The following is a 5,376-nucleotide window of genomic DNA, read 5'->3' as shown; positions in this document are numbered from 1 at the left end:
ACTGGGCCCCTTGATTGGCATATCTCGCACCACCGAAAGCGCGACACGTGGCGACGCGAAAGGTGTGAGCATAGCCAGCAATGCTAAGCGGTGTGACTTGTCAGTATTACACTGATGCATCCAGCAAGCGTCTGGGGTTTGGCGAAAAGCGTCTGAAGGAGGATCTCTCGCTAAGAAAACTGCATATGGATCGAGAGGAACGTTTTCGACGCCTGGAGTTGAATGAGCGCGAGCGTGATCGGAAGCATAAGGCTGCTGAAAAAAGGCGGGAGTAGACAAACAAATGGCTCTCCAACTGTTGTTGAGTGATATGTCGTTCCCGGAGGTGACAGAAATCTCGAATCTGTTATTTTTACAGAGCTGCGATGCAGTCTCACGTCACATTTTCTTACTACGAATTCCATTTAATGATAGTCAGCTTAGATAGGTATGCGAATCAAGTAGTTCATGCTTCAGCTGCTCTCTTTTTTTTAAAATCCTGCTCGTGCATCAAGCACATTACTAACAGCCGCCGCTCCATCTTGGAAATCATCGTCTTCATCGTCAGAGTTACTATCATCCCACCACACGTCGTCCATTTCCAGCCCGATATTGTGCAGTATTGCACAAGCACGAATGTGGTTATTTACCAGCACGAAGTTCGTCTTTTTTATCTGAGTGAAATGCCTTTTAAAGACATCCAGCGGTTTTTCCACTTGATGCAGCTAACCTTGATAGCACGCGCACTCAAAAGCACTTAGTTAAGGGTTGTGCTCTCAGACTTTGCAGCTGCAGGCATTTTGCACGGCGTAATGACATTTCTCGATATAGCATATCCAGAATCACCGAGAAGATATCTATCCTCTCCGAAATGTCGGTGTGGGAAACGCAGAGCTAGGGTCTTTCCAAAGACAGTAGAATCTAAAAACGACCCGGGCCATCCAGAGCTAATCATCATTCTGCGTTTGGTTTGGTAGCTAGCAACCTGGGCGTTAAATGAGTCGCGCGACTTGCGGTTAAAATGCAAAGAACCGTCGATGTGTTGTTGCTGATCAAAGCAGGAGTGCGTTCCATCAACCATACCAATCACACCAGGAAAATGGTATCGCTCACGATGAAATGCTGATGCTGTTGCACGTCGGATTGCCGAGGACCACGAAACATACTTGCGATAATACTTTAATAGTACTTGTCGCACTCACTACACACAATCGGTAACTGTGCCCGATCCAATGCCACAGTGACGCGCAATCCTTAAAGTAGAGTTTCCTTGTCCACTCGCTCCCAACCACTCTAAGCAACCGCTACCTATACGGCTACATCCCGCTGAGGCTTGTTGCCGCTTTGCTGAAAGCGTGCACCACCTCGTTTGAGCTGCCGGACGTACTCGAACGAATATTTGGCACACGTAGGGAGTTCATTCACACGTTCTCATGCATGCAAACCCCAGATAGCGATGGACAATAGAGCGGTCAATGTTTGCACGTGATCCTAAGTAGTGATTCAGTTTGACTCCACAATACAAATCATGTGTCTCATCGAGTTCCGCGTTTATTTCTTCGACATCACTAAGCTCCTCCAGCAGTACCTAATTAAATTTAACATCTGAGAGTGACTTGAGTAGCTTCGCCCGCATTGATGCAGGCATCTTAAGCGCGCGATGAAGCTCGGATTGTATAACTGTAGCGACACACCAACGTCACAGCCAGCGATGGCCATGACGTTGGTACCAATGCGTCCTACTTTCTTCTATTTTCTTCCTTCTTGCCTTTGCTGACTGCCAACTGCCTTCTTAAGTTGTTAATGAGCGGCCAGGCAGACACACGCCTGACCGGAAGGCAATCACCACGTTTGGACGAGTGTTGCCAAACGTGGAACTTCAATGACACTCATTCTTCTTCATTTGAAAACACTATGTAGATTCTGACCCGGTTCAAATGAACCGCGGCTCACTACTACGCTACGCTACTTCAAGATTCGACTCAAGGACTACTTAGAATCTAGTTTAGTGAAATGCATATACTTACATAGGATACCAAGGGTTTGCTAACAAGCACTTTCTCGTAGCCGACAAACAACTAACCATTTCAATCTCACTTTCCAATTTACCTTCTTCGAGGCAGATCAGTAGCCTCCTACGCCTTACCGTCGAGTCCCCATCGTTGAACTCTCGCCGCCCTCCTCCGCTTCGCTCCTCGCCACGCGACTCGTTCCTCGTCGTTGTTCCTCTGCGCCGTGCTCTCACCAGTCGTCACATCTGGTAGCACTTGCTTTTTTTCGTCCGGGAGGGGGTTCTTCATTCTCGATTCGCTATGCGACACATGGAAAGCCGCTCGTTGAGCGTGTGTCGTCGTTGTTCGCCTCCACATTCGTCGGATTTCTTCGTTGCGACCTCTTTTCATACGGCTTGCCGTTTGGAATTTTTGTGTGTACTGCACTAAGCGTCTGGTCTATAAGAACCGGATCAACTCAGTACCTGCACCCCTCGTCGCGGATGACCTGTCTGCGACTTCCTTTTTTGGCACTTCGTCGCTGAAATTTTTGACAATCAACCACGACTTCCTTGAATTTTCAAGGATGATCTACCGACGCTATCACGCAGAAACTCATCGAAATGGTTGACAAGCAGCAACAACTGCTTGAAGCCATGAGTAAGCGTGAAGTGGAAGTGGAAGGTATCCGTCTGCCTAAATTTCATGGCAAGATGGGAGATTCTGTTGGTTTGTACTTTGAGCAACTTGCTCAGTACTTTGACGCCAAAAACATCGATTGGCAAAACGACAACCAAAGTTCTCAAATTTTGGCCATTACTTTTGCGAACTTTAATGGAAACGCTGCCGCTTGGTACAAGCTGAACGAGCGTGATATCTAGGACAAGCAGGACCTTATGGCCCCGTTGACCGATGAATTTTGCCTCCGGAATTGCAAGAGCGTTTGCATGATCAATTGTACGCGCTCAAGCAAAAAAATTGCTCTAGCTTGGAAGATTACACCTCTTGCTTCCGTGAAGCCATCATGCAAGTGACAGACATGAGTGAGTTGGACAAGATCACTTATTTCACACATGGACTAGTCAGTCCTACGAGCAAAGAGGTGCAATATCGTCGCTGTACAACAGTGTCGTAGGCAATGAAGATTGCTTTGGAGTATGATCGATCGCATCCTGTCCGCGATAAGAACTATCGTCCACCGTTCTTTTCGCCGGACCGATCACGCTCTCAGTCCAACAACAATTCGCACCAAAAACAAGCCACGCCTATGCGTGTTCAGGAGAACGAACCCGAGCCAATGGAAATTGACTCAGGGAGCACTAGAGATCGCCGTTCTGCTTCTTCTTCGTCGTCTTACAAGAGATGTCGCTACAGCAAGAAGTCTGGTCATGTCATTGAGCAGTGCTTCAAGTTGAAGAACAAGGAGAAGTATGATCGAAAGAACCGTCACGAGCAATCTACCGCGAGCTTTAATTCTTCTTCTCCTACAACTGCTGCTGCTGCTGAACGAGCATCTTTGAACCGTTCCGATGACGAGGTTAAGGCTGTTGAAGTGGAAGAGATTGCCACGTCCACCTTGTCGTCCATGCATCGTGAGAACGAGCTCATTCGTAAACAAGGGACTTGTGATGGGAAACCTGTCGTCATCGTGTTCGACAATGGTACTACGTGCAATGTTGTTCGCCCAGGGTTAGTCGCTAACACCTCTACGCCTGGTGTCTCACAAATTACTCGGTTCGATGGAGCTTCTACGAAAGCGCGTTCTGTGAAGAAAGGTCAAGCGACTATTGAGTTTGGTCGCTACCGTTTCCGAAAACTTTAAGTCATGGAATGGTCACTTGGATCGGCCCATGATGTCATCTTGGAAAAACCCTGGTTTACCAAGTTTCAGCCATGTATCAATTGGCGTTCGCACGAGATTTCGTTTCCAAGTGTGGCTTGTGCACCTCCAACAACGGTTGCTAGTCAAGCAGCTGTGGAGATTGCTGCTGTTGACTTTAAACGTAACGTGAAGAAACATGTGTACAAGGAAGTGTACCGTGTCAAGATTTGTGCGGTCACGCCAGTTAGTGATTCGACTCCTGTTCCGATCACTCACTTATTGAAGCGTTTTACTGATGTCTTTCCGGAAACTTTACCGGATGGCTTACCGCCTTCACGTCGTGTGAATTTCGAACTCCACATGAAACATGATGCTGTTCCAAGTAGCCGTGCTCCGTTCCGCCTGTCTAAGGTTGAGCAGGATGCACTGAATCTCTTCATTGCAGAGAAGCTGAAGAAAGAATGGATCAAAGTATCTGATTCTCCTTGGGTGTCCAACATCTTTGGGATTCCAAAGAAAGATCCTACTTTTCGACATCAGCTGTCTCGCTCTGCGTGGGTACGCTCTGGAAACTCGACTTTACCTATCCGTTGGGTCATCGACTATCGCTATGTGAGCTCGCAGTCGATTGTTTTAAAGCTTCCACTGCCTCGCATCGACGAACTCTTCGATCAGATGTCTGGTTGTGTCATCTTTTCAGTTCTAGATTTGGCTCAAGGATATCACCAGATGCGTATCGCACTCAAGAGTCGCAAGTATACCGCCTTTCGCGCACGCATGAAACTTACCAGTGGTGTGTAGCTTCTATGGGATTGGCCGGTATGCCTGGTGTTTGGTCTCGCCTCATGAGGGTACTCTTTGCGAAGTACCGATTCATTGTTGTCTATTTGGATGACATTTGTGTATTTTCCACAAGTCTGGAAGAGCATGTTGAACATCTTCAAACTCTCTTTGAGGCTCTACGCTGTGAGAGTTTGTTCTGCCATCTCTCGAAGTGCCACTTTGGCCAGTCCGAAGTCAAGTTTCTCGGCCATACGATTTCTGCCGAAGGACTTGCTGTTGATACTCGCAAGACTGAAGCGAATGCAAAGTGGCCTACGCCACTAAATGAAAAGCAACTACAAGCTTTTTGGGTCTCGCAGACTCTTTATCTGTGCCTACGCCATTGTTGCGTTGCCTCTTGGTTCTCTTAAAAGAAAAAAAGAAAAGAAAGTACATGTCTGGAGCTGGGGTCCAGAACAGACGCGTTCGATTGAGGAAATCAAATCCGCTCTTCAAGGAGCACCCGTGTTGCAGCTACGAGAAACGTTTCATCGTGACAAAGATGCCTCTGGCTACTGTGTTAATAGCGTTATCTCTCAAGCTCGTTCAGGTCAAGATCATTCAATAGCCTTCTTCTCGAAGAAACTTGGTCCTCACGAGATTAATTGGCTAACACATGAGAAAGAACTCTTCGCTATTAAATTAGCGTTAAACAAGTGGCGTCACTACCTATATGGTCGTGAATTTGATATTTACACGGACAACACTGCTTGCAAATGAATTTTGCACCATCCGAAGGTTTCAGCGAAATTAGCTCGCTAT

The sequence above is a fragment of the Phytophthora infestans genome, genomic scaffold (assembly GCF_000142945.1).
Source record: "Phytophthora infestans T30-4 supercont1.25 genomic scaffold, whole genome shotgun sequence".
NCBI lineage: Eukaryota > Oomycota > Peronosporomycetes > Peronosporales > Peronosporaceae > Phytophthora > Phytophthora infestans.
This window is presented reverse-complemented; position numbering follows the sequence as displayed.